A 26,758-nucleotide genomic window follows, 5' to 3' on the forward strand; every position below is an offset into this window, starting at 1 on the left:
TGGCTCTATCCATGCAGGAAATCTTTTTGCAGCTTATTGAGGTAATGTATCCAGGTCCTTGGAAGCTTGGTTAAGTTAATTCCTTGTGACTTTTACATTTCTTTTTGTTGAGTGCAGGTCTATGCTACTGGCATAGAGTAAGAAGTCTTACTTTCCCTGCCTCTTTCTTAAACAAAACATCAAATAAAAAAAAAATGGTTACATTTTGTCTTCTGTAATGTATAGTAAATTTGAGGAGGTCTGTGGAAATGCTGATATGTCTGAACTGTTTCCAGATGTGTGTGGGAAACCTTCCACACTATAAAAATATCATCAGTAACTCTCAGCATTTAATTTTACAGCAAAATTGTTATTGACACATCATCTTTCTATTTAGCCAGTGCAGTATTCTCCATGGCTGTCCCCATAGCTGTGCTCTTATTCTCTCTCTAAAGTGAAAGGAAAAAATTGTTGCCGAGTATGAACTCTGATAGTATACCCTGATAGTATACCACAATTGTATTTCCCCATGTGAGATGGAGGTATTTATTTCAAGTGAATCTTTAACTGCATGGATACAGTACTAGTGGGATAAGACTGGGTAATGAGCCATGATATTGATAACAAGTATCTTTTCCTTTGTGATATCAACCCTTTGACCTTTTTCAGGATGTCTAGAGCGCCAAGGATGTAGGGAGGTGCACTGCTAAGCAGTTTTATGTGGTATTTTAGCTCAACAGTGGTGCAGTGGCTGAACTGCTTCCTGCAGCAACTGGTATATATGGAGGGTCCGCTATGTTTTTATGTGGCTTTGGGATTCAACAAAATGGAGATTCGTGGATGGGGGACTGTGAGGAATTCAAATAAATTGAAAAAAACTATTACTTAACTCCTCAAAAATGAAAACGGAGCTATTCACTATCTCCACTTAAAGGCAAAAGAACCACAACTTTCTTCTTATTCTTGACCACTTTAATAATGCTGTTGAACAAGTTAACATCTTTAGATACCTAGAAGTCTGGCTTGATCCCTCACTTAACTTCCACCACCATCTCGAAAACACTCTGAAAAAGATAAGCTCCCTACTCTTTTTGGCCAGTAGAATATCTTCTTTTTTCTCCTATCCAGCAAGAAATGCTATTGGCAAAGGGATTCTTCTAGCCCAACTTGAGTACTGCCTACCTGTTGTAGCATCTGCCACCCAAATGAAACTCTACCACCACTCAACATACTTCAAGTCCATCTGCCACTTCATTATCTTTCCTCCAAAATATGAACACCAGGGATTTGCACTGGCTGTCAGTTCAGCAATGAGCTAATCTGCTACTTGGCTCACAATTTTATTTGGCTCCTGAAAGAAAACCGCTGCCCATCTGTTTTCCTCTAGCTTACTTGGCCACCATAATATAACCTGAGATGCCATATCTACTCAGAGATTCTCTTGGAAGCACCTAAAACCAGACTGTGGAGTTCTACCACTCCCTTTGTACCCTTAGACCCAAGTTTTGAAGGAATCTTCTCTTAAATCTTAAAGACCTCTCTAACCCTTCCTCCTTTCAGGAACAATTTAAAGAATATTTCACAGCTCAAGCTTTTAAAAGGGTATTTGCATTAGAGTTGGTGATTGTCTTCTTATTATTAGATTTTTATACCTTATCTTAATAATTTTTCTGATTTTAAATATTATATAAGGTCAACTGTGACATGATGTTTGGTCCCAGAAAGGTTTATTTTAAATTTCGGCCACGTATAAGTAGCTTTTATAATTTCTTTTTGGAACTTAAAAAAAAAAAAAAAAAAAAAAAAAAAAGTGGTCTTGTGATGTATTATGATTAATTGTATTGATGTGATTTAAATACAAGATTTGTTGAGTATGTTTTTATCTAAAGAAGTTCACAAGTTTTAGTGGACAAAAGTGCTCATTTATTTAATAAATTTTTGGCTCTGGTTAGATGTCCTTCAAGGATGCATCTGCAGTCCTAACAAATGGGTTGTCCTGCCTCAGGCAGCCCTTCGGTCGGCCGGATTCCAAAGTCTGGGTCTGGCCTCGGCTGATGTCGCACTTCACCCGACGTCACTGCGGCAGTCAATTGGGTATAAAGGCATCAGCCGACGCCATTTTCCTCAGTCTTTCTTGCCGCGCGGTGCCCGAAGCAGAAGCTGTTCGCAAGTGCCGGTCGGTCAGATCCAGTGTTTACTACCGAAGACTTCTAAAAAGCTAAGTACCCCATTGGGGACTCTCTTTCTTGCCTCAGCCGATGTCAGAAAAAGTAAATAATTGTTTAACTTGTGGGAAACAAATACCTCATAAGGATTTCCACTCTTATTGCCTTCCTTGCTTAGGCCCAGACCACGACGTAGCAGCTTGTCTAGCCTGTGCTTCCTTCAATCGACGGACACTTAGACGTCGGTCGGAGTTTGCGGAGGAGTTTTTTTGTCCCGCTTTTGCTTACAAAATGCCGTCTGAGACTCCGACTTCGCATTTAGCTAAAAAGCGTAAGGAAAAGGACCGACACTCGCGGTCCGCGGTTTCGGCCGAAACCACGGTTAAGCCAACCGCGAGTGTCTTGGTTTCGGCCGAAACCGAGTCCACGGTTCTTCCTTCGGCCGAAAACATTCCTCCTGCAGCTGAGGCCTCACACAGCATGGCTGAATCTGCTACTGAAATTTCTCCTGCTGTAGCAGGCACCCAGGATTTATCAGACACTATTCCTTTGGATATATCTACTCCTGCACGTGGAGCTGCTAGGCCCCCTGCATCCATGTCTATCAAGGCTTTCTCTAGGGCTAAAGCAGCTAAATCTTCAAAGGCCTTGCCTTCTAAAACCCCCTCACACAGGCCTAGCTCTAGTTCCCAAATGCTTAGCCTGGCAGAGGATCTCATTTCTTTGATCAGGGGATCCCAACCTCACCCTGACAGGGCCTCTCATCCCCCTCCAGAGAAGAGACCTAGAGCAGAGCCCCCTGAACCAGTCTCTACGGATTATTCTTCTGATGATTCAGAAAACTCAAATCCTCCTGAAGGCCCTTATTCTCCATATGAGGATTCTGACGCAGAAGACTTCCATTCCTTCTGCCTCTCCTCCTGAGGAATTTTCTTTTGGGGAAACCTTGCATGCTATGAGGGAACAATTTCAATGGCAGGGCCAGGATTTTTCAGATTCAAGGAAACGGCTCAGGACCTTTTTGCATTTGCCACAGCATAGGCCTTTAGCCATTCCTCCAGTACTAACAGTTGTGGATGATGCATTTAATGATGCTTGTACTGTCCCTGACTCTCTTCCTCCGGCCCCTGCTAAGCCCGACAGTTACTACAGGGTCCCGGACACGCATTATCACCTGTATAAGGCTCCTATTGCAGATCCTGAAACTATTTCTCAAGGCCCCAAAGCTGTAGCAACTACCAAAAACCCCCTCCCCTCTGAAAGAGAATCTAGAGCATTAGAGAGATGGGGTAAAAAAGTTTATACTTCTGCTACTCTTTCGGCTAGGGCTTTAAACTGTCAATTCCACATGATTCAGTATCAGGCATTTTTGTTAGATCAGTTAAATAAAAAACTATCCTCTCCTGAACCTATAGACCGTAAGTCCCTTCAGGATTTGGTACATAACACTCAGCAGGTCAGTAATCATTCCTTAAAATGCAGCTATGATGCACTGGAGGCTTCCTTTAGGTCAGCTATGACTGGTACAGTGATCAGAAGACATGCATGGTTAAAAGAGCAATCCTTACCAGACCATGTAAAGTCAAATCTCCTGGATGCACCCATGGAGAAACTCAGTTTGTTTGGCTCCCCTGCACAGCAAGTGTTAAAGAAGGTGGAGGAAAAAGCAAAATCTGTCCAAACAGTCAAGGACTTCTTACAGGTCCAGCCTCCTAGATTTAGTAGAAATTGGCCTTCGAAGAATTGGTCCTTTCCAGACACCAGAGCACAGAGAGGCAGAAATAGGCGCTCAAGAGGCAGAGGTCAGTCCAGAGGTGCCTACAGGGGACATCAGTGGCAGCCTAACAACCAGAGAAGTACTGCCACAGATCCAACTACTACCACTTCCACAGGACAGTCGCAGTGACTTGGCTCTGATACCGCCTACCAGGGAACAACTGCAAGCACCCTTAGGCGGAAAGCTAGCCTTATTTTCAGTAAACTGGCATTACATTACAGGAGACAAATGGATTTTACAGACAATAGACAAAGGTTACAGGTTTCACTTCCATACTCTACCAAGGAAGAGAGGAATGCCAAACCTACCACCAAACCAAAAGACAAATGCTCTAGAACAAATCAACCACTTACTAAGGATGAGAGCTATAGAAAAGGTACCGGCTATGGAACAAGGACAAGGATTTTATTCCAGACTTTTCCTGGTGCCAAGAAAAGAAAACCAATGGAGGCCTATTCTCGACCTGTCCGCTCTCAACACATATCTCATTGTTCCAAAATTCAAAATGCTGACCCTGCAGCACCTTCTTCCCATGCTGGGCAAGGAGGCTTGGCTGGTGACTCTAGATCTCAAGGAGGCATACCTGCACGTCCCTATTTGACCAGATTGCAGAAGATACCTCAGATTTCTTGCAGGATCAGAGCATTATCAATTCTCAGCATTGCCCTTTGGCTTATCTACTGTGCCCAGAGTATTCACGAAATGCCTGGCATCAGTAATTGCTCATTGCAGGCTTCAGGGAATTCAAATTTATCCATACCTGGACGACTGCCTGCTACAAGTGGACAACAAGATCAAATTAACAAAGGATCTGGAAAAGGTTATTCATCTACTGCAGGCCTTGGGATACACAGTCAACATAAAAAAGTCAAGGCTGGTACCATCCCAAAGGATTACATTCTTGGGTGCAGAACTGGACACATCAAGTCAAATGGCATTTCTCACAGCAGAAAAGCAAAAACAACTACCACTCTATTTCAAGGCATTAACAAAGCAGAACCAGCTTACAGCAAGGAAAATCCTGCAAGCCCTGGGTTACATGGCTTCCTGCATAATATTGATTCCACATGCCAGACTGCACATGAGGAAGTTGCAATGGTACCTAAGGAATTTATGGTCTCAACACAAGCACAGCCTAGAAACCCAAATTCCAATAATTCCATGCCTGAAGCAAGAATTCCTGTGGTGGGCTCAGGCCTGTCAGTTGAACAAAGGACTGCCATTCCACAGCCCTCACCCAAGCCAGACTATCACCACGGACGCCTCAGACCTCGGTTGGGGGGCACACATAACAGACAAGTGCATACAAGGACTATGGACACAGGACCAGCTGAACCTACACATAAATCAAAAAGAGATGCTGGCAGTGAAACAGGCAATTCAGACATTCAGACCGTTTCTTCAACAGGGTCATTTGCTGATAAGGACGGACAACACCACAGTTATGTGGTATATTAACAAGCAGGGAGGCACACATTCATACCCTCTATGCCAGTTGGCAATGGACCTCTGGAATGTGGCCCTGAACCTCAACATTCAGCTCCAGGCCTTATTTGTGCCAGGAAAAGAAAATATATTAGCAGACATATTAAGCAGAACTACCACGGATGCCCACGAATGGATGCTGCATCCGGACATCTTCAAAACCATTACAGAGAAATGGGGGCTACCAGAAATAGACCTGTTCGCATCCCCACACAACCACCAATTGAGAAAATTCTGCACAAGGACATACCACCCACTTGCTTGGAAGGTGGACTCCCTATCCTTCAGTTGGGAAAACCTAACAGCATATGCATTCCCACCTCTACCTTTGATGCACAAAGTGCTACTGAAGATCAAAGAAGATCACCCAAGGATCATACTGATAGCTCCAGACTGGCCGAGACAGCATTGGTACCCGCTTCTGAGAAGTATGTCTCGGACACACGCATGGCCTCTACCTCTAGTTCCTCTGCTGCTAACACAGAACAACTTCAAGATCCTGCATCCAAACTTGAAAACACTACAGCTAGCTGCCTGGAATCTTACATGAAACAAAATAACCCAGATTTATCCCAGAGGGTTAAAGACATTATCCTGGAGGCTCGCAGACCCTCCACAAGGAAGACTTATTCAGCAAAATGGAAAAGATACCTCATTTGGAGTGCAACAAAAGGAGAAAATGTATCATTGGCTAACATAGCTAACATCCTGGAATATTTAGCAGAACTTTTCCACAATGGCCTGTCTTACTCCTCCATCAAGATTCATGCATCAGCCATTTCAGCAGAATACAACATGGATCCTCCAGTCTTCTCTCATCCTCTACTCAGGCAGTTTCTGAGAGGAATTAAAAATGTAAAGCCTCCAACGAAGCCACCTCTACCTACATGGGACCTGAACTTTGTGTTGGAAAAGTTAACACTTCCCCCTTTTGAACCATCAGCAACAGCAGAATTACAGTTCTTATCTTGGAAAACTGCTTTCCTGCTTGCATTCACTTCAGCAAGAAGGGTTTCTGAATTACAGGCATTAATGGCAGTACAGCCTTTCCTTATCTTCCATCAGGATAGAGTGTCCTTGAGAACTAACCCTACTCTTATGCCAAAGGTGGTCTCCAGGGTATCATTGAACCAAGCAATCCACCTACCAACATTCTTCCCCAACCCACAGAACAGGGGGGGAAGACTACTGCACACCTTGGATGTACACAGACAATTGCGCTACTACCTGGACAGAACCAAGAGCAATAGAAAAACTGACCAGCTTCTGGTAGCATATGCAGCAGGAATGGAAGGAAAAGCAATTTCAAAACAGACAATCTCAAAATGGATAGGAAATTGCATTAGATTTTGTTACTCTTTTCATGGGAAGGCAACTCCAGAAAACATCAGACCTCACTCCACAAGGGCTACAGCCACTACTACAGCTTTCTTACGAGGAGTGGCTACCAAAGACATTTTAGAGGCTGCTACTTGGAGCTCCGTGCATACATTTGCCAAGCATTATAATCTGCCCTTATACTCCAGATCCCGAGCAGGTTTTGCAACTGCTGTTTTGCAAGGGATCTTAACTACACCATGATCTTCTTAGTGCCTCCTCCCCCAGTTTGGCTATTGTATTCTACCCATTTGTTAGGACTGCAGATGCATCCTTGAAGGATATAGTACAGATGTTCTTCATACCACATTGCTGCAGTCCTAACACTTGGGTAGTCCGCTGTCCCAGTCGGCCCGAATACCAAAGTATATGGCTGACGTCGGTCAAGGCGCATTAGTCTGACGTCAGGACACAAATGCGCATGACCGACGTCATATCCTCAGTCTTTTTTGCCGCATGGTCCGATGCAGAAGCAGTTTTGCGAGTGCAGGTTGGCGTTCTGAAATTTTCTGAAGTCGGAGTTTCAGACCGAATCAAAGTTGGCTAAGTACCCCGTTGGGGAATATTTTGGTTTTTTCTTGCCTCAGTATTTAACCGGATGTCAGAAAAAGTGAATAACTGTATTTTTTGTGGGAAACAGATACCTCATAGGGATTACCATACCTTGTGTATACCTTGTTTAGGGCCTGAGCACGACGTTGTTGGATGTCGCTCTTGTGCTAGATTTAACAAATGCACTATAAAGAGAAGGTTAGACTGTGCCAGGTTAGTTTTTGGGAAGCGTAATTATAAAATGCCGTCGGATGCTCCGACGCCCGCTTCGTCCAAAAAGCGCAAGGACAAAGCAGTAAAGCCTAGGCTGGAAGAACCGTCAGTCCCGGACGTCGGTTCTTTAGAAGGCTCAGTGGAGCCGGAGGTTCTGCCAGAAGTTTCTTTGGAGTCTCAGGGAGAGACTTTACTGTTACAAGATGTGTCTTCTCAGGAGGTAGGCCAGGCTGAAGGGGCTTCTCAGGTGGCTGTTCTCCCCTCTCTTCCTAAGGTGGTTAGGCCCTCCCCTTCTGTTTCCAAGGCTTCTTTGAGAGGCAGGCCAGGATTATCTTCAGTGGGGGTCTCTCCTACTTCTTCAGGATCTTTGCCTAAGAAACATATGCTTAAAATGGCAGAAGATTTGATTACTATGATTAGAGGTTCTATGCCCCCTCCTGATAAGAGGCCTAGGGTGGAACCTGAGCTTGAGAGTTTTGAGCAGTGTTCGAGGCTTCTGAGTCTTGACTGAAGACTTGCAGGAGTATCCTCCTTATTCTGATTCTGATGTGGATGATTCTACTCCTTCGGCTTCTCCTCCTGAGGATTTCTCTTTTTCAGAGACTCTTCATTCCATGAGGGAGCATTTTAAATGGGAAGGCCAAGATTTCTCTGATTCCAGGAAGAGGCTTAGGGAATTTTGTATTTACCCCAGCATAGGCCTTTAGCTATACCTCCTGTTCTGGATGTGGAGGAAGATGTTTTTGCAGAGGCTTCCCTGAACCCTGATTCTTTGCCTCCTGCCCCAGTTAAACCAGATAGATATTATAGGGTGCCTGAAGCTCATAAGTATCTTTTAAGAGTCCTAGGGCAGACCCAGAAACTGTTTCTCAGGGGCCTAAAGGTGTTAAGGCTTCTGTTGTTAAAAATCCTGTTCCTCCTGATAAAGAGGCAAGGGCTTTGGATAGATGGGGAAAGAAGGTGTATACTTCTTCCACTTTAGCCATGAGGGCTTTGAATTGCCAGTTCCACATGTTAAAATATCAAAATTATCTCCTTTCACAATTGAAGTCTAAGGTGGATGCTCTGGCGGAAGGTATTGAGTGTAAAGAGTTGCAGGATTTAGTTCATGTGTCTGAACAGGTGGGTAAGCATTCCTTGCAATGTGGTTTTGATGCTGTGCAGGCCTCTTCGAGGGTGGCTGCCACTGGTTCTGTTCTTCGTAGGCACGCCTGGCTAAGGGATCAGATTTTAGCTGAGCATGTTAAGACAAGGATTTTGGATGCTCCGTTACAGTCTGACGTGTTGTTTGGTTCGCCTGTGGAAGCTGTTTTAAAGAAAATGGAGGACAAGGCTAAGTCTATGCAGACTGTTAAAGATTTTTTGCAGGTTCAGCCTCCAAGTTTAGTAGAAATTGGCCTACTAAGGGATGGACATATCCTGCTTATGATTCCCAGTCTAGGGGTAGGTCTAGACGTGGTAGGGGCAGAGCTCAAGGTTCTTTTAGGCCTAGAACAGGGAGTTCACCTGCTCAGTCTTCTGGTGAGGGCAGGGGTCAGTCCTTTCGTAAACAGACCCAATGACCTGCCTTTTCAGCTGCCAGTGCTTTCTCGTCTGGCAGCACCTTTGGGAGGAAGGCTAGCACTTTTCAAAGAAAATTGGAGTTTAATTACCCAAGACAGATGGGTATTGGATATCATTCACCACGGTTACAGGTTTTATTTCCATACCTTGCCTCCTTTCAAAGGCATGCCAGACATTCCTCCTCTACAAAGAAAAGAGGCTCACAAGCAAATTTCGCTGTTACTCCAAATAGGGGCCATTCAGCCGGTTCCTGTGCCAGAAAGGGGCCTAGGATTTTATTCTCGCCTGTTCCTAGTACCAAAGAAGGGGAACACGTGGAGACCAATTTTGGATTTATCTATCCTCAACACTTATCTGGACATTCCCAAGTTCAAAATGTTGACGTTACAACAGCTTTTACCTCTGCTGGGCAAGGATCACTGGATGGTAACTTTAGATCTCAAGGAGGCTTACCTTCATGTACCTATCAGACTAAGTTGCAGGAAGTATCTGCGCTTTCGAGTTGGGAATTCCCATTATCAGTTCTCTGCATTGCCCTTTGGCTTATCTACTGCACCCAGAGTATTCACAAAGGTTCTGGCTCCAGTGATAGCTTACTTCAGGCTAAAAGGAATACAAATCTATCCTTACTTGGACGACTGCCTGATTCTGGCTCAAGAAAAGGAAGACCTTTTACAGCATTTGGAATATGTGATAGCAGTGCTAAGATGCCTGGGGTATTCTGTGAACGAAATAAAGTCCAGTCTAGTACCCTCTCAAGACATGTGCTTTCTGGGTGTGAGACTGAATACAGCAACCCAGATGGCCTTTTAACCCCGGACAAACAAAAGAATCTTTCCCTTTACTTCCATCAACTATCTCTTCAGTCCGGGCTGACTGCAAGGACAGTCCTTCAAGCCTTAGGGTTCATGGCATCTTGTATTCTGGTGCTTCCCAATGCCAAACTGCATATGAGGAAGCTGCAATGGTATCTCAAAATGTATGGACACAGCACTGCCAGGATTTGGACACTGTCATTCAAATAATACCTTGCATTCAAAAGGAATTTTTGTGGTGGGCTCAGGAATGTCACCTAAACAAGGGACTCTCTGTGACCCGCCAGAGGCGAGTCAGATTCTAACGACAGATGCCTCAGACATAGCTTGGGGAGCTCATCTGAATGGAAAGTGGATACAAGACAAGTGGCCTGCCAGACTACAGCATCTACATATCAACATGAAGGAGATGTTAGCAGTCCAGTTTGCATTAATGGCTTTCAAGGAGTTACTTCTTCCAGGGCAGGTGTTGATTCTAACAGACAACACAACTGTCATGTGGTACATCAACAAACAAGGGGGAACACATTCTTACCCTCTATGCAGGCAAGCAATGATTTTATGGGAGACTGCGCTCAGCTTACAACTAACTCTTCAGGCAAGGTTTCTGCCGGGAGCACAGAACTCCTTAGCAGATGTGTTAAGCAGACAAATCATGGATCCCCACGAGTGGAAACTGGATCTTCATGTATTTCGGAAATTGACAGTGTCATGGGGAACTCCAGACATAGGTCTGTTCGCTTCTCCACTAAACCACCAGCTGCCAAAGTTTTGCACAAAAAGGTTTCATCACACAGCTTGGAAAGTGGATGCTCTTTCTTTCAGTTGGACAAATCTTCATGTGTATGCCTTTCCACCTCTGCCTCTTCTCCCAAAGGTACTCCTAAAGGTCAGACAAGACAAGCCAAGGATGATTTTAATAGCTCCAGATTGGCCTCGGCAACACTGGTACCCATTACTGAGGAGTCTGGTAAGGAAGCCTCCATGGCCTTTACCTTTGATTCCACACCTATTGTCTCAGAGGGACGGTCATCTACTCAATGTCAAGCTTCACTCTCTTCATCTAACAGCCTGGCATATTCTGTTTTGAAACACAGCAGGTCTCAACTTCCTCAACAAGTTTTGAATGTGATTATGGAAGCCAGAAGACCTAGTACAAGGAAAGTGTACGCAGAAAAATGGAAGAGATTTTTATTTTGGAGTGCAGCAAAGAATTTGGAGGTTTCTGAGCCTAATTTGAGTGTGGCTCTTCAATATCTGACTGAGTTATTGGACAAAGGTTTGTCTTTCTCTTCCATTAAGATTCATGCTGCAGCAATTTCAGCTCACTATGATTGTGACCCACCATTGTTTTCTCATCCTTTGTTCAAGCAATTTCTTAGAGGGCAAAGAATATAAGACCCCACGTAGAGCTCCTACTCCTGCTTGGGATCTCAATTTTGTGTTGGAGAAACTTACTCTACAACCTTTTGAGCCAAGTGCCACTGCTGAGTTGAAATATTTGTCATGGAAGACTGCTTTTTGTTGGCCATTACTTCTGCAAGAAGGGTTTCTGAATTGCAGGCCCTTATGGCGGTTGAGCCTTTTTGATTTTCCATAAGGATAGGGTATCATTACGTACTAATCCTTCCTTTATGCCTAAGGTGGTTTCTAGTGTGGCTTTGAACCAAACTATTCATTTGCCTACTTTTTATGCAGATCCCCAAAATAAGGGGAAAAGATTTTGCACACTTTAGATGTACACAGGCAGTTGCGTTATTATTTAAGCAGGACTAAGGATTTTAGGCAGTCTCAGCAGTTGTTTGTTTCTTTTGCTTTGAGTTCTCAGGGCAAGCCTGTGTCAAAACAAACTATTTCTAAGTGGATTGGGTTTTGCATTGCATTTTGTTATTCCCATCATGGCAAGGAGATTCCAGCTGGGATTAGGCCTCATTCCACTAGGGCTACTGCCACTTCAACAGCATTTCTAAGGGGGTGGCAACTAAGGATATTTTGGAGGCAGCTACTTGGAGTTCAGTGCATACTTTCTCTAAGCATTACCACCTTCCTCTCTACTCTAAATCTAGGGCTGGTTTTGCCACGGCTATTTTGCAGGGCATGTTGACAGCTCCTGCTTCTTTATGATTTGCCAGCCTCCCTTACCTCTGCTTTGGGATTCTACCCAAGTGTTAGGACTGCAGCAATGTGGTATGAAGAACATAGTACAGTTTTGTACCTACCATAAATGTAGATGTTCGAAGATCCACATTGCTGCAGTCCAATTTACCCTCCCTCCTTCCCCTCTGTGTTTAGGGGTGGTTGTGTGGGTGGGGTTATACTCTTGTAAATTTGTATATATTGTATATATATATTTGGTGCAGGAGTGTTTGGTGTTTTTTGGTTTAGGCCTTATCTTTTTAGGGTCTTCTGACATCTGGGACAAGAAAAGACTGAGGATATGACGTTGGTCATGCGCATTTGTACCCTGACGTCCTGACGTCAGACTAATGTGCCTTGACCGACGTCAGCCATATACTTTGGTATTCGGGCCGACTGGGACAGCGGACTACCCAAGTGTTAGGACTGCAGCAATGTGGATCTTCGAACATCTACATTTATGGTAGGTACAAAACTGTACTTTTTGTACTTACCATAAATGTAGATGTCCGAGAGGTATGAATCTGCAGTCAGGATTACCCACCCTCCTTCCCCTCTGTGGTACTCCTAGGGTATTTGCCCATCTTGTAGCTAGCTGGGGGAATCTATTATGGTGTATTTGTTTGTATATATGTACATACATGCTTATTTTTTGTTTGCTCTCTACTGTTTGGAATCATTTGCATTTATCCAAATTTAGCCTTCCTAGAGGGCACCTGGCATCTGGGGCAAGAAACACTGAGGAAAATGGCGTAGGCTGATGCCTTTATACCCAATTGACTGCCGCAGTGACGTCGGGTGAAGTGCGACATCAGCCGAGGCCAGACCCAGACTTTGGAATCCGGCCGACCGAAGGGCTGCCTGAGGCAGGACAACCCATTTGTTAGGACTGCAGATGCATACCTCTCGGACATCTACATTTATGGTAGGTACAAAACTGTACTTTTGTTTTCCTTGCCTTTTTCGTTTTTGTTTCGAGTCAGTTTGTTTCTTGTTTATGTCCTAATGTTTACATATTTACATTATTTACATGAATAGCATCACTCAACACATCCTTGACTTCTTTTTAAGAATTCCCCCACCCTTTTACCAACAACCAAAACCATATTTTTTCAATATTTTTGTCAGTGTTCATTTTCCATTGTATTTGATCTCATTAGGTCTCTCATTCCATATTGTCCATGTTACATAAAATATAACTCTGTCCATTTTATTTGCCTTTTCTTGAGTTCTTGTTACATAACTGTATTCTGTCATATCAGTATTTAACATTTCAAATTTCAAGTAATCTTTAACCAAATAATGTTTACAAAATTCTTTCTACAACCCTTGAATTCATTCAGATTTTAAAAATACATGTTCTTTAGTTTCAAACTCTTTACACTTATTACATATTCTATCATGTTTACTTTTGTATGCCATATTTGCGTTTGCTGGTAATTTACCTATGGACAACCTTCACAAAAATCATTACAGTCTTTAATTCTTTTATAATTTGTATATCTAATTATTGCTAATTTCTTACTTGTATCGAACTCTTTCCACAGATCAAGAAAATAAAAAGATTTCATAATGTTAACATGCCATTCCTTTCTATTCTTTTCCATTACATTATTTTTTAGTTTCCATAAGACAATTTTACTATGGAATTCTTTCATTTCTTGATTAATAACACTTTTACTTCTTTTCTTCATTCACATTTCTTCCCAAAGTTCCTTGTATTTACCTTACGTTATTGTCTGTACCAATTTTTTATCTTTCATAACTCATTTTAATACTTTACATATTTAAAGAAGCTGCATATACAATTGGATTTATGAATCCCAACCCCCCCACTCTTCTTTCATGTATAAAATTCCTCTCTTTACAGAGTTCAGTCTCGACCCCCAAATAAATGAAAATATTATCATGCTTTCTTTTTCATACTTTATCGGTATCATGTAAATGTTTGCAACATAGGCTACCTTACCCAATATTATAGTGCTTATCAAATGTGTTTTCTTTCTATATGAAAATCTGTACGTTTCCAGAAAGCAATCGTATCTTTAATTCCATTAATAACTTTGTCCCATTGCTCATGTTTATAGTCATTTCTAGCAAATACTATACCTAATATATCCCTACACTTTTCAATATATTTTATACCTCCTATTATATCTTTATAACCAAATACTTTATTTTCTATTTATACTTAAACCGATTTTCTTTCCTTAATTTTTTATGTATTTCTTCCATTCATAATTTATTTTTAGCAATTATTACAATGTCATCAGCATTAGTATGCATTGTAGGTATTTGTATCTCCATCATTTTATATCCTATTACTTTTCATTTTATTTTTCTATAACTACGATTACTCATGACTAATGAAAATATCACACTGATGGCTGAACATCCTTGTTTAATTCCACACTGTATTTTCACATATTCCTCAATCCAACCATTTATGTTTAATTTCATACATTTTTTCATGTATTGATTTAATAATATGTAATATTCTGTCACTTGTATGCCTGTAAAATTCTCCATAATGCTTCATATTGCATGTTATCATATGCCTTGCTAACTTCACCTATCATAAGCTTTACTTCTAGTTTTTTATTAATAATGCCATCAGTTACTTCTCTTATTAACCACAAGTCCCGACTTCCCTTTCCCTTTCTTTCAAACACATTTTGGTCATATAACCTTTCCATTTTACGTTGTACTCTTAGTGATTATTCTCATAAAAATGTTGTAAAAATTATTTAACGCTATAGGTCTTAATTTTTTGTCTCATTTTTATTTTCTTTCTTAAACATGAACCCCCGTACAACTTTCCTTGTCCTTAATCCCAGTTTCCATCCATTCATTCATAACTTAAGTACCGTTTTTTGCCAGTCTTTCATTTCTTAGTACATGTTATATTCAATCCCATCTAATCTCGTAGCTGACTTTAATATCTTTCATTATCTCATTCGACTCATTTATATTTATTTTTTTAAATATTCATTGTTTTCATTAAATTTCTCTCCTTTATAAATTTGTTCTGTGCACACTTCTCATCATATAAATTTAGTACATAACTCTTAATTATTTCATATATCCCTTTTTGCTTCTTGTTTCCCTTTATTTTTTAATTCTCTTATTTTTCTTTTTCATTATTTTACATAAATATGGTGCTACTTCTTTCTTACCTTGTAAGCAGTATCTTTTCTCATATAATTAATTTTTCTTAATTTCTTTTATATAATCTTTCTTTTTCATACAATATCGTATCCTTTTAAAGTAGTCCAATTTTCATAGAAAGGTCTCATACTAATATGTTGTTTCCATAATTTTCTCTCTCTCCTATATTTAATTCTTTCTCATTAATTTTTTTCATTTTCCGATTTTAATATATTCCTCTTTTTTATGAATTTTTATCCAAATAGCCACATGATCAGAAAATCCAGTATAGTTTATCCATTTTTTAGTATTTTTAAACTTTCTGATATTAAGAAGTAATCCGTTTCTGTCTTAAGTTAATTCCTTTTACAAGTCCTTTGTTTAATCCCCCATATTTTAATTGTCCACTCCTCATAATTTCTGTCAGTATTTTGACATCACATTCTGTTTTTTATTCCTTAGGTTACAGTTAAAAATCTCATGCCATGTTTATATCCATATTCACACAAACATAATTAAGTGTACTTTTAAACATTGTTTTTCTCTCTCTCTCTTTATTGCATATGCATATAAGGCTATAACCCTATATACATGCTTTTTCCATCTCAAATTGACTACAGTTATTCTCCCTGGTTCTATTATTGTTATATCTAACATCTTTATTGTCTCCTTACACAATGTACATATACTTGAACACCTTTTCTTTACGTATATTCCATATAATAGCACCACTCCAAAGAATTTCTGTTTGCACCATTTCTTCTTCCGTTAATAATGTAATGTCTTCTAACACTATTATTTGAGCATCTACAGCTGTGCACCAATATGTAATATTAATTCTCCTCTTAATACTTTTCATACTGTTCACATTAAAGTCAAACTTTCAGTTTTATACAACAGTTGTATAAAAGATATTTTTATCCCTTATCTTTCTTATATTCTCTTGCCATTATATTTTTAAACTTTTTTTCTCTCCGTCTTTCCTATTGCTTTTTTCTTGCCTTATACTATATGCTACTCTGCCTCTTCTTCACTTGTCTCATAACTTTCTCTTTAATTTTTCAAAGCAACTGTTACATTTTTCAATTGTGGTATATCTTTCTGTCCAACATCATCTTCTGTTTTTACTTTACAGTGTCTTTTATTTTCTTTTTTTTGTGTCTGTCACACTGTAACCATGAATGTAATGCATTGCCACATTTATTTACACTTTATTTCACATTTCTTTGCGTTATGAACTGTCTGGCCACATAAATATCTTTATTTTCACATTCATTAATTAAATCATTAATTCTACAAAAATAGCAAGTTTTAGGTTGTCCTCTGTTTCACAAAACCTTTGTTACAGTGAGCATTAATAATGCTATGTATATGCATCATATAGTCGTTTTCCATTTTTTTAATTACTCCACATTCCCATCCCCTGTCCATAGTCCTCTTTCATCATATATTTTAATAGTTTCCATCACTTCTTTACATATTGTCAGCAAATGTTTTAGTTCTTTTGCTTCCACTTCAGTTTGAAACTGAATCAAAACCTTTTTTTTGTCTAAAAAAGGTTGCTCAACATATTCTGACCATGGAAAATCTGTTCTTTTTTTCATAAACCACCCAAACATTTTTCCATAGCCTGACCAGTTTCAAATTTCAAGTTACAAAGTTTCTTTGTTAATTAAAATAAAAGCTCTTTCCTCTTCAACTTTCACACCCAATGGTACTATAATCTTGTCCCATACCTTATATCTCTCCATGTCTTCTTCCTTTTTACTGCTCACCCGAACAGCAAATTTCTTCTTTGCTTCCTTTATTCCCATCTCTTCTTTGGCTGCTTCTCCCACTGTTTCAGCATACGTCTTTTTCTGTGGAGTCTTCTCTAGCACATTTTCTTTTTCCATTTTCTCCATAATCTCACTCCAGGATACTACAGATCCACTTTCTGGCTCACTCTGGTTTAACATCTCCTCCAGATAAACATCATGCAACCCTCCTGGCTGGAGTGTTGAAGCAATGCATTTTCCACTGTTTCTTTTGATTCAGATTTTTCTGGAAGTTTTTCTTCAAATCCATTTCCACCTCTGCATTCACTTCCATTTCATTCTCAACATCCTCTCCATTTAAAAACAATATTTTGTCAGTTCCCAAATTGAGAAAATTTCTGGTAGCAATTCTACCATTTCTCCCTCATTTTCGATATTTCCGCCATTTCACTTTGGCGTAAAGCCTCCATGGTTTCTCCCTGTTTCTCCAGGCCATCTCCATACCTGGACTGGAAACAGGAAGTCAGTTGCGTCACACACACACTCTTCCTGCTACTACCAGAGTAGTTTTTTATTGATATATACATTACATATTATTTACATATTTACATTTATTTACAAATCTCCATACATTATAAACTTCAATTTAAGCATTCCCTGCCCATTCTTTTATCCACAACCGTAACGTTATTTCTTCCAAAGTCTTTGTCAAAGTCCATTTTCTGTTGTATTTAATTTCATTTAATCTATCTTTCCATATAATCCATGAAACATAAAATATTATTCTGTCCATTTTCTTCACTTCTTCCAGTTTTCATGCACCATAATAACCAAATTCTATTATATCCATATTTATTTGCTCAATTTTTAACAGACCTTTTACCGTATTATGTTTACATATTTCTTTCCAAAAATTATTACCTCTTTCACATTTCAAAAAAACATGCTTAGTAGTCCCAGTCCCCACATTTATTACATAGTCTGTCTTGCTTTTTTTTATATGGCATATTTGCCTTTACCATCAATTTTTTAATAGACAATCTCCATAAATAATCATTACATTCTTTAATCTTTTTACAGTTATAGCTCATCATTATGGCTTTTTTCTTTCTATTTCTAAATCTTCCCATGGATCAATGCAACAAAGTACTTCTATAATACTTAAGTACCATTCCTTTCTGTTTTTCTTGCATATATTCTTATTTTCCATAACACAATTTTGTTTGGCTACTTTTTCATTTCTTCCTTCACAGTGCTTTTACTTTTTTTTTTAATTCCATTCCTTCTCACAGTCATTTGTATTTATAATATAGTATCATTTCTGCCAAGTTTTTATTTTTCTTCATAATTCCTTTTAATACCTTATATAAAATTCTTCTTGCTCTTCTTTCATATATGGGATTCCTCTCTTGACTGGATTCAGTCTACAGCCCCATATAAAAGAAAATATAATCACCATTAGTTCCTTTTCATACTTAATAGGAATCGTATAGATGTTAGCAACATAATAATTTTTTCCTATTACCATGGTGTTCAACAAGTGTGCTTTTTTCTATATGACTAATTTTTGGAGGGAAGAACACTAACTGGAAAGAATCGCGCTTTTTGGCGGCTCAGGAAGTAGTCCTCAAAAGGACTTTTCAGTAGATAATTTGTATTGTAGCTGTCCTGCGGTGTCCTTATAGTTATAGCCCTAAGGAGGGCTGTTGTAGTCCTGATGTGGACTTTTGTAGCCCGGAGAAGGGCTGTTGTAGTCCTGAAGAGGACTGTTGAAGTCCCGAGGAGGACTCTTGAAGCCCTGAAGATTTTTTTTCCTGTTTTTGTTGTCATGTACCACTAATGCCCACATAATCATATGCTATCTTAAGAACTAACAATTAACCAATTTGGTCTACTTTGTCTAATAACTGAGAACTTGGCTTAGTAAGTAACTTAGCCTTGATACACAGACATGGGACACCTAGAAATGTAAATTGGGTGAATTTACCCCACCAGTGATGACTCTCCATGGGGATAGCCACGCCCCTTGAGATACACAGACATGGGACACCTAGAAATGTAAATTGAGTGAATTTACCTCACCAATGACAGTTCTCCATGGGGATAGCCACGACCCTGGAGAAACCCCAATCGATGATTGGTCCAATACAGAACACGCCCACCCATTTAGTGTATAAAAAGAGCAGTAACTGTATGCATACTAGATTCTCACTCAGAGCAACGCTAGGAGGAAGATTGGAACTGTGACCTGCAAGGACGGAAATAAAGAAACACGGATCAAATGCTACTGCCTCTGGTGTCTTCTTTTAGAACAAATGAACACCTTGCATGCCAACTGCCCGCCATCTTGGGCAAGGAATAACAAGACTAAAAGGCCCTGCAAGGGACCACAAAGGTTCTTCTAAGAATCCACAGAAACCCAACCCGGTCTAAGGGTGACTGTAATAGGTCTGGCTTACTAGGATACCCTCCAGTTTCCTCTGTAAGGCTGGTCAAAGGGTGACTGCAGTAGGTCTAGCTTACTACGATACCTTCCAGGTTCCTCTGTAAGGCCACACAGACCACAAAGGTTCTTCTAAGAACCCGCAGACCACATCTGCAGGAACCCAGCCTTACATAAGGGGGCACCTACTGAGATCTGATCTGACAGGGTACCTAGGGCGGCCCTTGTAAAGACCACTTCAGCTCTAAACAACACAACAACAGCCCTCTTCAGGGCTTCAACAGTCCTCCTCGGGACTACAACAGTCCTTATCAGGACTTTAACAGTCCTCTTCAGGACTACAACAGCCCTCCTCAGGCTCTTCAGGACTACAACAGCCCTCCTCAGGGTTACAAAAGTCCACATCAGGACTACAACAGCCCTTCTCAGGGCTACAACTATATGGACACCCCAGGACAGCTACAATACGAATTATCTACTGAAAAGTCCTTTTGAGGACTACTTCCTGAGCCTCCAAAAAGCACTATTCTTTCCAGTTAGTGTTCTTCCCTCCTGAAATTTATACCCACCCTGTGGGCTACACTGTAGGAGCAGTAGGTTTCACTCCATTGTACGTTCTTTCTATATGACTAATTTTTGGAAATCATATAGATTTTCTTATCCTTTACTCCTTTGAGTACATTATCCCATTGTTGTCTGTATTCATTCCTTCCAAATATTATTCCCAATATGTCTGTATATTTTTCATTGAACTGAATGCCTCCTATCACACCTTCAAAACCAAATCCTTTACTTTTCTCATTTATACTTAAACCATTTTTTTTTAATTTATACTTAATTTTTCATTTACTTTTTCAATCCATACTTTATTTTTAACAATTATTACAATAACATCCTCATAATTATATATTATTGGCAACTGGACTTCATTATTTTGTATCCAACTCTACTTTACATTTTATTAATTTCTTTCATAACTAATGAGAAAATGATTCTACTAGCTGGGCAACCCTGCTTTATTCCACATACTATTTTTATTTCTCCTCCAATCCAGCCATTTACATTTAGTTTCACATAGTTCCTTTCATAAACAGATTTTACTACTTGTAATATTTTTTTGCTTACATTATATGCCTGCAAAATTCCCCATAATGATTTATACTGAATATTATCATAGGCTTTACTTGTATCCCCTGTCATAACCTTTGCTTCTACATTTTTATTTATATCATCATCAACTATTTCTCGTATTATTCATAATAACTCTTGACTTCCTTTTCTTCTAAATACATTTGGGTAACCTTTTACACTTCTCATAAAAATGCTATAATCTGTATTATGCAATGTTATAGGTCTCCAGTCTATCTCCTGTTTATTTCCTTTTTTTAAATATAAATTGTGCAACTCCTGTACATATCTCTTTCTCTTTAATTCCAGTTTCTAACCATTCATTCATAATTTCTATAAAAGTTATTTTTTTGCCACTCTTTCATTTCTTTATACATACGATATACAATTCCATCCAGTCGTGTTGCAGAATTCATGTCAATATATTTTAGAATTTTGTTCAATTCTTTCACAGTTATTTTTTTGTTCTAAATACTCCTATCTTCATTATTTAAGTTTTTCACCTTTATAAATTTGTTCCATGTTTTCTTCTCTTTTAACAAATAAGTCCAGTAATTATTTTGTATATTCCTTCTTGCTGTCTTACTTGCTTACCTTCCTTATTTTTAATTCTATTTCATTCTTTTATCATTTTACTCAAATATGGTGCTACCTCCTCTTTCTTTCCTTGTAAACAATATTTTTGTTTATATAACAAGTTGTTAATTTTAATTTGATTCATTTTATATATTTCTTTTTCATAAAATGACCTTTTTCTTTACTAAGTCTCCAAATGTTTCCTGACTTAATCTTGTATCTCTTTCTTTTCTTCCTTATACATTCTAAAAACACTTTATATTTCTGTTTAAAATTAAGCTGCCAAAGAGTCCAGTTCTCATAAAATTCTCTCTTATTCATATTATTCCATAATTTTTTTTCTGTTCTAAATCTAATTTCTTCATCAATTCTCTTTATTCCTTTTCCTATTCTTATATAGTCTTCATTTTCCTGTACTTTAACCCATATAGCCATATGATCTGAAAATCCAGCATACTTCATCCCTTTATTGTAACTTGTAAATTATCTGATATTAAAAAAATTCTCAATTTCTGTCCTAATTTCATTCTTTTTGTAGGTCCAGTGGTTATTCTGCCATACACCTAACATTCCACTTTTCATAATTTCTTCAACCATTTTAACATCACAATTGCTCGTATTTTTTCTTAAATTACAATTAAAATCACCTGCCACAATTTCCATATTTACACAAACATATTCAAGAATATTTTAAACATCCTTTCTCACTCTCTTTTTGCCACATATGTGTATAACGCCATAATTCTATACACATTTTTTCCTGTATCTCAAGTCTATCACCGTAATTCATCCTAGTTCCACTATGGTTGCAGTTAATATTTGAATGCTTTCTTGACATAATATACATATGCCTGAGCACGTTTCTTCCCCCATGTTCCAAACTACTGAATCATTAAAAAGTTTTTTCAGTTTGTGTTCTTTCTTCCTTTGTTGTTAATCTGATATCTTCTAAACCAATATGTGCATGTACTGCAGCACACCATTGTAATATACCTATCTTCTTAATATTTTTCATACTGTTCACATTTAAAGGTAATATTTTCAACTTTTAAGAACAGTTAATATAATAAAATGTAGAAAAAATGAAACGGCAGAGGGAAACGGATCTAATAAAAAAACTTTTAATAAAACAAAGAATGTAAGCACTTTCGTATTGATACACAATACATCATCTTCTGATGAAGTATTGTGTATCAATACAAAAGTGCTTACATTCTTTTTTTGTTTTATTAAAAGTTGTTTTATATTGGATCCGTTTGCCTCTGCCATTTCGTTTTTTGTACATTCTAACTGGTGGATTAGCTCTCCTTCTTCTGGGTGGTTGTTTCTTGTAATATAATAAAACGTTAACCCTTTTCCTTTCTTATTTTCTCTTAAGCGTTATATTTTTGAATTTTCTTTTCCTTTATTTAACTCTTTTTCCCTATCAAATTATTTTTATTTCTTACTCTCCTGTCTCCTCTGTTTCTTTTTCCTTGTTAATTTCTTTAACTTAATGTATAAGGTTTTTATCAGTTATATTGTTTTGTACAGTTTCATGTATAACACGTTTTTCTATCTCTTTATCCTGTATAACTTCATTTTCTTGCACATTCATTTCGCATTCTAGGCATGAATGACGAGTATTGCCACACTTTTTGCACTTTAAATTACATTTTTTTGCATTATGCCCTGTTTTACCACATAACATCTTTTTTTATCACATTCATTGATTAAGTGATCATTTTTTCCACAAAAAAATAAGTCTTTGGTTGACCCATATGTTTCACAAAACCCCTATTACCATGAACATTAAAAATACTAGGTACATGCATAACATTATCATTTTCCATTTTCATTATTACTCCACATTCCCATCCCCTAGTCCATAGTCCTCTTTGATCATATATTCTTGTGTCCATTACTTCTTTACAAATAGTTAACAAATGTTCTTTCAGTCCTTGTGCTTCAACTTCAGTTCTAAACTGGATCATTATTCTTTCTTTTTTGTTTGTCTGTAAAATGCTTGCATCACATATTCTGATCATGGATATATATTTTCTTTTGTTCATATGCACCCAAAAAATTTTCCATGGCCTGCCCAATCTCAAATATCAAGTCACAAAAAGTCCATTAATTAAAATAAATGCTCTTATCTCTCTTGCTTTGCCACCCAGAGGTGCTTTGACAGAGTCCCAAACCTCTCATCTGTCCAAACTTTCTTCTTTGTTTGCAGCTCACATGTACTGTATACTTTTTTTTTCTTTCATTTCTTCTTTGCTCTTCCTCCAACAGTTTGTGCACAAGTTTTTTTTGGCATAGTCTCTTCTTCTTCTCCTTCTTCTAATTGTATTTTTCCCATGATGTCGCTTCATGAAATTGCTGCTCCACTTTCTGGCTTACTTGGGTTTATCATTTCTTCCAAATAATCATCCCATAACCCCCCCCCCCCGATTAGATGGTTGTAATTATGCATTTTTCAGAGGCAACTGTCTCTCCTTCAAACAATCTTCTCTGAATCCATCTCAGTTACAGCTACAGTGTCCTTTTCCTCCAATGTCACTGTTTTTTTCTGCACCCACATCATCAGAAAAAACTTCTGGTAGCCATTCTAGCATTTCAACTACATTTTCAGCAACTTTCACTCCATTTTCAGCAAAAGCTGAATCAGACATGTTTTCTCCCTCTTCCTCCTGGCTACCTCCAAAACAGGAAGTCCAGATGTGTAACACACAAAGCCTTCCCCCAACTACCAAGAGTAGGGGACGTTCCTTGATGCACTGCCGGAATTTCTTCTAGTAATATAAATATAACATTGTGTCTCCCATCCCATGAGAAAAGGCTAATGTCCTTGTGTCATTAACCTAGTCAACAAAGGATAAATAAAATAAAAATCTAAACCAGCCATAAATAAAGCACTGAATATTGTAACAGAGATAAAAGGATTGGAAGTAGGATCTTTAGGAAAGGATCAAATTACAAAGAAATAAAAGGAAGTTTTGGGAACAGTACATAAATGAATAATGTTCAGGAGTAGTGAAATTTTAAGGGAAGGCAGGATGTGAGGAATTTATTTAATAGAATGAGTGCTAATTGTTAAAAAATATGTATTGTGTTAAGTTAATGAAAATGTTTAAAATGGTGTGTTTTCTTTTCTATAACTGTTTGTATACCCATATCATTATTTTATGCGTGACATTAATAAAGGCTTAAGGAGAAATACAAATTGAGAATTCTTGAACCCTGTAAACATGGACTGTAGTTCCATTTATCTGAGAATGCAACAACTGTGTGATTCCATGAAGTTTTCTAAAGTTTGAATAAACTCAGTTATTTTTAAAGGCTGTATTTTTTTTAATTGTTAATAATTGTACTGGTTCAATATGTATTTGTGGCTCAGTGTCAGTATTCCAGCTGTTTTCAGTTTAGGTGAATTATTGAAGCAGCCATTCATTCACTCCCCTTTCTGCTTTATTCCTGACCAATCCCCACAATTCATTCTAATGAAGATGCTGTGTTCCTTATACCATGAGATTACCTTTTTCACGTTGCTGATTGGCCACCTTAGGTTCTGTAATGTACCAATCGTAGTTACCTGGGAGTCCCCTGGCTGGTTTGATATTTCCCTAATCCTTCATCCTTTTGAAAGTGTACAAGTCAAGTCTTGTTACTCTGTCTAGATCTGACAAAGTTTTTTTTGACAGAAACACTTATGATTAAAGCTTGTCTCTAATGGTTTGAAGATGTATGAGTTGTTTGTCCAGGAGCTATTAGCCTAATTTTAAAGGAACTTATCTCTTTATTGACGAGAGCAGATGAAGAGTTATACTTGTAATTCTGTTCTTATAGTATTTGGGATAACCTACTTCATGGGCAATTACATCGTGTGTCATGTTACAGTCTGCATAGTTCCAGCCTTTTAAGAGGCTTAAAATGATTCAGATTGTCTTTGAATTAGAATTCCTGGGTAACTAATTAATTTAAATTATTCTTTTTGTTTTGCTTGTGTTTGCTTTTATTATGATGTATGTGCTTGTGTATTAAAATGTGTTTAATTTATTATCCCATTCGGAAGAGGTAACTATATAATGTTGTTGCATCAGATGTTGACATTTCGTTGTCATTTTCCTCAGTTTTGTGAGACTACACACAGATGAAACCTGCCTCTGTAATAGATATTTTAGTGTTCTCTCAAGATTTAGAGGCCTTCCTGAACATGTTACAGGTTTTCTAGATAAGGAACCAGTTTATGGTTTTCTTATTTGAAGATGTAGATCTTCAGTTATGTCTTTTAGTGTAAATTATGAGTGTTAAGCAGGGCTTTTAGTTTTATGATGCTGTTTATTTAACAGTGCAGTGATTTCTGGATATAACTGCCATTGTCCATGAACAGTGGAGTACAAACGTTTTTATTTATTGTTTTGTAGCCAAGGTAGGGGACTTATCCCATGGGACAGATTTCAGCCAAATCTGCTACAGCCACCCAAGTCCTGATTGCTTGTTGACAGCCTTGCAGATGGGTACTCGAACGTATTGCAGATTGTATGAGTGGCTACCTGTTCTGAAATCCAAACATGCATTTGGACAAGATACAGCAACCCAGTGGAGAAAGTAGCTTGCTGGATACTGCTTGAACATATGTTCAGGTACCGAAAAGGTAAGTGCAAAAGCCATGATGAGACAGTGTGAGGAAGTGGGGAATTTAGGTTGTTTAAATTGTGATTGGGAGGGCAGTTTGGGGAGTGGGAGCAGAGTTTAAAGCTAATGAGTGATCAGGCATTTTAGGTTTAAGGAGTGATCAGGGAGTTGAGGATTAGAGAGCGAGTAGGGAATTTAGGATGTTCATCGTGTTTCACTGTTGCAGTCATTACACTTGGGTTGTGTTGGCAGGCTACCTGCAGTCGGCCTGAATTCCAAAGTCCTGGTCTGGCATCGGGTTGCTGTCGCCTCTTCCCTGACGTCAGTGCGCCAGGGGTATAAAAGATGCAGCCGACGCCATTTTCTTCAGTCTTTCTTGCCGCGCGGTGCCCAAAGCAAAAGCAGTTCGCAAGTGCCAGTCGGCCGACTCCTGAGATTTTCAAAACTGAATTTCAGATCCGAAGTCTTCATTAAAGCTAAGTACCCCATTGGGGAAACTTTTTTCTTGCACCAGGCTGATGTCAGAAAAAGTTAACAATTGTATTTCTTGTGGAAAGCAAATACCTCATAAGGATTTTCATTCTTACTGTATTCCTTGCCTAGGCCCTGACCACGACGTTGCTAGCTGTCGGTTTTGTGCTAGATTTAACCAACGCACTATTAAGCGTCGGTACGATTTTGCCTTTCATTACTTTGGCTGAAGATTTAATTATATAATGCTGTCGGAACAGCCGATGACCGGAGTTTATAAAAAGTGTAAGGAATCCGAGGTCCAAAACAGACGACGAGGCCTCCGCTAGGCCAGTCGCTGGTTCGCCGGTTCTCAGTGAGGTGCTTTCGCAGCCCCTGACACCCGCTACCTCAGAGCCACAGGCCACTTCCGACTCCCACGTGGAGCCGACTAGGCCTCTGGATACTCAAGGTATTGGACACTCAGAAACTATTCCCTCAGATGGGTCCGGAGCCGCTGAGCAGGCATCGGCTTCTGAGGGTGTTTTCAGACCTACACAGTTGTATGTAAAGCCAAC

At 38.9% G+C, this 26,758-nt stretch overlaps 1 protein-coding gene across 5 annotated transcripts in view; it reads left to right on the forward strand.

Annotated features, from left to right (window-relative positions):
- Positions 1 to 26,758, forward strand: part of TEAD1 (TEA domain transcription factor 1) — a 1,209,838-nt gene that overhangs the window by 288,443 nt on the left and 894,637 nt on the right. The window contains exon 2 of one of the 5 annotated variants that reach the window (XM_044058987.1): positions 25,520 to 25,749. The exons of the other annotated variants lie outside the window; for them this stretch is intronic. The gene's annotated coding sequence lies outside the window, so the exon portion shown is untranslated. The remainder of the gene's footprint in view (positions 1 to 25,519; positions 25,750 to 26,758) is intronic. 5 annotated transcript variants of the gene reach the window in all.

This window comes from Protopterus annectens, chromosome 17.part0 (genome assembly GCF_019279795.1).
Source record: "Protopterus annectens isolate FY-2018-M chromosome 17.part0, PAN1.0, whole genome shotgun sequence".
In the NCBI taxonomy this organism is placed as follows: Eukaryota; Metazoa; Chordata; order Ceratodontiformes; family Protopteridae; genus Protopterus; species Protopterus annectens.